The sequence below is a fragment of the Papio anubis genome, chromosome 5 (assembly GCF_008728515.1).
Source record: "Papio anubis isolate 15944 chromosome 5, Panubis1.0, whole genome shotgun sequence".
NCBI lineage: Eukaryota > Metazoa > Chordata > Mammalia > Primates > Cercopithecidae > Papio > Papio anubis.
Window position 1 is genome coordinate 173,548,065 of NC_044980.1, and position 8,007 is coordinate 173,556,071.

An 8,007-nucleotide genomic window follows, 5' to 3' on the forward strand; every position below is an offset into this window, starting at 1 on the left:
TGATAAAACAGACTTTAAAGCAACGAAGACAAGGGAGGGCATTACATAACGGTAAAGGGATCAATGCAATAAGAAGAGCTAACTATCCTAAATATACATGCACCAAATACAGGAGCACTCAGATTCATAAAACAAGTTCTTAGAGACCTACAAAGAGACTTAAAGACTCCCACATAATAATAGTGGGAGACTGTAACACCCTACTGTCAATATTAGATAGATCAACGAGACAGAAAATTAACACGGATATTCACGACTTGAACTCAGCTCTGGACCAAACAGACCTAATAGACATCTATAGAACTCTTCACCCAAAATCAACAGAATACACATTCTTCCTAGCACCACATAGTACTTACTCTAAAATTGGCCACATAATTGGAAGTAAAACACTCCTCCACAAATGCAAAAGAATGGAAATCATAACAGTCTCTCAGACCATACTGCAGTCAAATTAGAACTCAGGATTAAGAAACTCACTCAAAACCACACAATTACATGGAAACTGAACAGGCTACTCATGAATGACTACTGGGTAAATAACAAAATCAAGGCGGAAATAACAAAGTTATTTGAAACCAGTGAGAACAAAGACACAACAAACCAGAATCTCGGGGACACAGCCAAAGCAGTGTTAAGAGAAAAATTTATAGCACTAAATGCCCACATCAGAAAGTGGAAGAGATGTAAAATTGACACTCTAACTCACAATTAAAAGAACTAGAGGAGCAAGAGCAAACAAATTCAAAAGCTAGCAGCAGATAAGAAATAATTAATATCAGAGCAGAACTGAAGGAGATAGAGACATGAAAAACCCTTCAAAAAATCAATGAATCCAGGAGTTAATCTTTTGTGAAAAGATTAACAAAATAGATAGACCACTAGCTAGACTAATATAGAAGAAAAGAGAGAAAAATCAAATAGACACAATAAAAAATAATAAAGGGGATATCACCACTGATCCCACAGAAATACAAACTACCATCCAAGAATACTATAAACACCTCTATGCAAATAAACTAGAAAATCTAGAAGAAATGGACAAATTTCTGGACATACACACTCTCCCAACACTAAACCAGGAAGAAATCGAATCCCTCAATAGACCAATAACAAGTTCTGAAGTTGAGGCAGTAATTAATAGCCTACCAACAACAACAAAAAAGCCCAGGACCAGACAGATTCACAGACCAATTCTACCAGAGGTACAAAGAGGAACTGGTACCATTCCTTCTGAAACTATTTCAAACAATAGAAAAAGAGGGAATCCTCCCTAACTCATTGTATGAGGCCAGCATCATCCTGATTCCAAAACAAGGCAGAGACACAATAAAAAAGGAAAATTTCAGGACAATATGCCTGATGAACATCTATGCGAAAATCCTCAACAAAAACTGGCAAACAGAATCCAGCAGCACGTCAAAAAGCTTATCCACCACGATCAGGTGGGCTTCATCTCTGGAATGCAAGCCTGGTTCAATATATGCAAATCAATAAATGCAATCAACACATAAAGAGAACAAATGACAAAAACCACATGATAATCTAAATAGATGCAGAAAAGGCCTTCAATAAAATTCAAGAGAGGAAACAAATGGAAAAACATTCCATGCTCATGGATAGCAAGAATCAATATCGTGAAAATGGCCACACTGTCCAAAGTAATTTATAGATTCAATGCTATCCCCATCAAGCTACCACTGACTTTCTTCACAGAATTGGAAAAAACTACTTTAAACTTCATATGGAACCAAAAAAGAGCCTACATAGCCAAGACAATCCTGGGCAAGAAGAACAAAGCTGGAGGCATCATGCTACCTGACTTCAAACTATACTACAAGGCTACAGTAACAAAAGCAGCATGGTACTGTTACCAAAGCAGATACTTAGGCCAATGGAACAGAGAACAGAGAGGCCTGGGAGATAACATCACACATATAAAACCAACTGATCTTTGACAAACCTGACACAAACAAGCAATGGAAAAAATATTCCCTGTTTAATAAATGGTCTTGGGAAAACTGGCTAGCCATACGCAGAAGAGTGAAACTGGACCCCTTCCTTACACCTTATACAAAAATTAACTCAAGATGGATCAAAGACTTAAACGTAAGACCTAGGACCATAAAAATCCCAGAAGAAAACCTGGGCAATACCATTCAGGATGTAGGCAAGGGCAAAGACTTTATCTCTAAAACACCAAAAGCAATGGCAACAAAAAACAAAATTTGCATTTCTCTGATGATCAGTTATGATAAGCATTTTTTTCATGTGTCTATTGGCTGCATAAATGTCTTCTTTTCAGAAGTGTCTGTTCATATCCTTTGCCCACTTTTTGATGGGGTTGCTTGTTTTCTTCTTGTAAATTTGTTTAAGTTCTTTGTAGATTCTGGATATTAGTCCTTTGTCTGATGACTAAATTGCAAAAATTTTCTACCATTCTGTAGGTTGCCTGTTCACTCTGATGGTGGTTTCTTTTGCTGTGCAGAAGCTCTTTTGTTTAATTAGATCCCATTTCTCAATTTTGGCTTTTGTTGCCATTGCTTTTGGTGTTTTAGTCATCAAGTCTTTGCCCATGCTTATGTCCTGAATGATATTGCCTAGGTTTTCTTCTAGGATTTTTATGGTTTTAGGTCTAAAATTTAAGTCTTTAATCCATCTTGAATTAATTTTTGTATAAAGTGTAAGGAAGGGACCCAGTTTCAGATTTCTACATATGGCTAGCCAGTTTTTCCAGCACCATTTATTAAATAGGGAATCCTTTCCCCATTGCTTGTTTGGGTCAGGTTTGTCAAAAGTCAAGTGGTTGTAGATGTGTAGTGTTATTTCTGAGGCCTCTGTTCTGTTCCATTGGTCTATACATCTGTGTTGGTACCAGTACCATGCTGTTTTTGTTACTGTAGCCTTGTAGTATAGTTTGAAGTCAGGTAGCGTGATGCCTCCAGCTTTGTTCATTTTGCTTACGATTGTCTTGGCTATGCAGGCTTTTTTGTGGTTCCATATGAAAAACATGATTCATCTGAGTCTCAGTTCATTATATTAGCAGTTGAAATCAGGAAATGTGAAACAGTTTCAGAGATTCAACTAGTTAGCACACATCAAATAGTAATGAAACAAGGCTTTTAAAAAATCCCTCACTTCCAATATTAGAACAATTATCTTTAATCATAACTGAAGGATGTCATTCACTATACCTCCCAAAGTAAATAAGGACAAATATTATGAACAAGAAACAGTAAGTGAAAAAGTTAATACTACATAATAATGGTAGTCAAAATGGAATCAATGAGTGCCAATATAATGAACCTCTCCCCTCAAAAATTCCAACCACCATGTTGCTTTTCATTACAAAAGGGTGAATAAAACAAATCAAAGCAGCTATAGACAGGAACACAGGTCCTGGTGTCTGTTACTGAGACCCAGGATAGTGCCAGGGTCAAATCTCTATAGAAACGAGCTATTGGAGGCTCTAAGGACCCTGCCTCCTGGGGCCTTCCTCTGAGTTTTCCCCTTAGGGTAGTGGGTAGGGAGCTGTGTCATAGGTCCCAAATCAGAAGTTAGGCCAGAGGGCGATATCAGCAAGACAGCAGAACAGGAAGTTCCATGCTTCACTTCCTCCCCAACAGAAAGTTCAACTAGAAACCATCCACAGACAAGAACACCTCTGTGAAACTCCAAAACTTGGGAGCGAGCCTGAGACACCCATGTGGACCATAGGGCCAAATAAAAACCACATTAGAAGGGTAAGAGGTATGGTCTCGCTTTGACCACTTTGCTCCTTCCCCTCCCCCAAGTCCACACAGCACCACAGAGAGAAGATTCATTTTGATGCGTAATTTCTACAGTGAGAAGAAGGCCAGAGGTGGACATCCAGCTTCCCTAGCATTCTAAAATGCTTCCCAGGAAGCCTACCACTGTGGCCCTTCCTCATGGGGAACATTGGAAGTATAGGCAAGACTAGACTATCTTTGGTCAGGTGGAAACAAAGAAGTGAAGCAGAGGTCACAGTGATGATAACATGGATTGCTGGGATAGCTCTGTGTTCCTGCCAGTGGTGGTGCCCAGTCAGAAGTGCCAGCCAATGGCAGGATCCACCCACAAACCTCAGCTAGTTTCTCCCAGAAGTTGTTCAAACTGGCTTGAGTACCTAGATGGCCAGCCTCCATGACCAGCCTCACAGCCCATGCCAAGGCCATACTCGGGCATGAAAATTCCCACCACAGTGCGTTTAGGCAAAGCACAAGGGCCACATATACTTGACATGAGAGGCCAAACAGACACTTGACTCAGCTACAAAGCCCACCCAAGGCTCTGCCCAAGCAGGGAGATGCCTGCACCACACATTTTTGCAGAGCACAGGGGCTGGACCTGCGCAACACAGGAGACTACACAGCAGTCTGAACCAGCCCCAGAGTTCACCCCAAAGCTGGAGAGCAAGCCCGTATCATCCATTTTTACTGAGCACAGCCTCTAGTCTAGTTCATCCTGAGCAACATTCTGTCTTGCTTTTGGGTCCATCCTGCAGTCCAGTCCAACTGCAGAACTCAAATAGCAAAACTGCTTGGCCAGGGAATATATGCTGTGACCTGGCCTCATTAGTGGTAACTGCAGTGCCCAGTCAGCAGTTCCACATAATTGCAGAGCCCAGCCAGTGGTCTCGCTGGACAGTAGAGCCCAGCCAGCAGCCCCACTTGACCTCAGAGAAAAAGCGTCAGCCCACCCAGACAGAGAACTCAACAGCAAGCTCTGCCTGCCTGTGGTCACTACCAGTTGGCCCATCCAGAATCACAGGCTAAACTAAACAGTGAAGGTTAATTCCTGTGAATGAATAGAAACAATTTTTAAGAAACCAAATATAAATCCTAGAGATTAAGAATACAATGATTGAACTAAAAAAAAGTCAACAGAAAACTTCAACAGCAGGCTCAATCAGGGCAAATAAAAAACTGATTAGCTTAAAGACAGAAATTTTTAAAATTATCCAGTCAGAAGAGCAAGAAGAAAAAGCATAAAAATGAAGAAAGACTACAAGAGTTACAGAACACCATCAAGAGAACTAATTTTTGCATAACAGGAGTATACCACCAGCACACTCACCAGCCAGGTGTTGCTTCCAAGGGGTTCCAATCACAGGCAGCTTGGCCCCTGCACTTACTGGTGAGGCACACAACTCCCAGGTGATCCCCATTCAGATCTGGCAGGCCAGCTGCACAAACTTCTGCAGCCTAGACCACTACAGCTGAAAAACTGCAGAGAGACTACTGTGTCCATTCAAAACCAAAGCCCATGAACCCTACCCAAATGACACTCTAAGACATATCTGCAGGCGAAACTTTCCCTGCAAAAGCCACTCTACAATATCAGAGGAGGCGACCATTGCACCAGATCCACAGGTATTAATGCAGCAACACAAGAAACATGAAAAAGGAAACATGAAGTCAATGAAAGAGGACAATAATTCTCCAGTAACTGACCCCAAAGAAATGGAAAGTTATGAATTGCCTGAAAAGGAATTCAAAATAATCATCTTAAGAAATGCAGTGAGAAGCAACAGAATACAGACAGACAACAAAATGAAAAAATAAGCTATGACCTGAATAGTAAATTCAACAGAGATAGAAATCATAAAGAACCAAACAGAAATCTTGGAACTGAAGAATTCAATGACCAAAAAAATGCAATTGAGAGCTTCACAACAGGCTATATCAGACAGAAGAAAGAATTTATAAACTCAAAGACAGGTCTTTTGAAGTAACCTAGTCAGAGGAATGAAAGAGGAAAAAAACGAAAAAGAACAAAGAAAGCCTACAGGACTTAAATGACTATTAAGCAAAGAAACTTTTGCATTATGAGAGTTCTAGAGGAAGAAAAGATGGTGAAAGGCATAGAAAGCTTATTTAACAAAATAATAGCTGAAATCTGCCCAAGCCTTGGAAGAGATATGAACGACTAGATCCATAAATCTTAAAGGACCCTTTATAGATTCAATCTAAATGGGTCATCTTTGAGGTATATTATATTCAAACTGTCAGAAATCAACAACAAAGAGAGAGTTCTAAAATCAGCAAGAGAAAAGTAACAAATTACACATAAGGAAAGCTACAATAGACTGTCAGCGCATTTCTTAGCAGAAATATTGCAGAATGGGAGGGAAAGGGATGATTTATTCCAAGTGCTAAAAGAAAAATGTTAGCTAAGAATAACAGACCCAGCAGAGATATACCTCAGAAATAAAGTATTTCCCAGACAAGCAAAAGCAGAGAGAATTCATCACCACAAGACTGGCCTTACAAGAAACATTTAAGAAAGTGCTTCATCGGCCTGGTGCGGTGGCTCACGCCTGTAATCCCAGCACTTTGGGAGGGCAAGGCGGGCAGATCACGAGGTCGAGACCATCCTGACTAACACGGTGAAACCCCATCTCTACTAAAAATACAAAAAATTAGCTGGGCGAGGTGGTGGACGCCTGTAGTCCCAGTTACTCGGGAGGCTGAGGCAGGAGAATGGCGTGAACCCGGGAGGCGGAGCTTGTAGTGAGCTGAGATCCGCCACCACACTCCAGCCTGGGCAACAGAGGGAGACTCCGTCTCAAAAATAAAAAATAAAAATAAAGTGCTTCACCTGGAAGTGAAAGGACAACAACTACTGACATGAAAACATATGAAGGTATAATCCTCACTGGTAGACATAAATTAATAATCAAATTCAGAATACTATATTACTGAAATGGAGGTATATAATCTTTCAGATCTCCAGTATAAAACATCAAAATGATCAGTGATAACTATAAGAAAGAAGGACAATAATACAGCATAGAAAGATCTAAACTGAAGCAACAAGATTATCAATTATGAGAGAGGAAAAGTCTAGAGTATTCGTTTGCCACAAAAGTTAAGTTGGTATCAGTTTAAAAGTTTAAGATTTTTATATAAATCCCAGAGTAACCACAAATAAAAAATTACAAAAGATAATACTAAAATGAACAGAACAGAGTCCAGAAATAGTACCACACATTCCAAGAAATACATCTGACCTTGGACAAACCTGAGAGAACAAGAAATGGGGAAAGGACTCTCTATTTAATAAAATGGTGCTGGGAAAATTGGCTAGCCATAAGTAGAAAGCTGAAACTCAACCTTTTCTACTCCTTATACTTAAAATTAATTCAAGATGGATGAATTTAAATGTTAGACCTAATACCATAAAAACCCTCTAGAGGAAAACCCAGGTAGTACCATTATCATTCAGACATAGGCATGGGCAAAGACTCTGGGCGTCTAAAACACTGCAGCAACGGCAGCAAAAGCCAAACTGACAAATGGGATTCATTAAAACTAAAGTAAGAGCCAAACACAGCAAAAGAAACTACCATCAGAGGAATAATACAGGGCAACCTACAGAATGGGGAGAAAATTTCTGCAATCTACTCATCTGACAAAGGGCTAATATCCAGAACCTACAAAGAACTCAAGCAAACAAATTTACAAGAAAGCCAAACAACCCCCATCCTCAAAAAGGGCAAAGGATATGAACAGACATTTCAAAAAGAAGCCATATCATACAGCCAACAGAGACACATGAAAATGCTCATCATCACTGGCCACTCAGAGGAGAAATGCAAATCAAAACCAGGCCGAGATACCATCTCACACCAGTTAGAATGGCACTATTAAAAGTCAGGAAACAACAGGTGCTGAGAGGATGCGAGAAATAGGAACACTTTTACACTGTTGGTGGATTGCAAACTAGTTCAACCATTAGTGGAAAACAGTACAGAGATTCCTGGCGATCTAGGAACTAGATGTACCATATGACTCAGCCATCCCATCATCACTGCAGAACAAAGGATTATAAAATCATGCTGCTGCTATAAAGACACATGCACAGTATGTTTATTATGGCACTATTCACAATAGCAAAGACTTGGAATCAACCAACCCCAAATGTCCATCAGTGACAGACTAGGAACCCCTCTGACCTGGGAAGAACCTCTCTCTGGACAAGTCA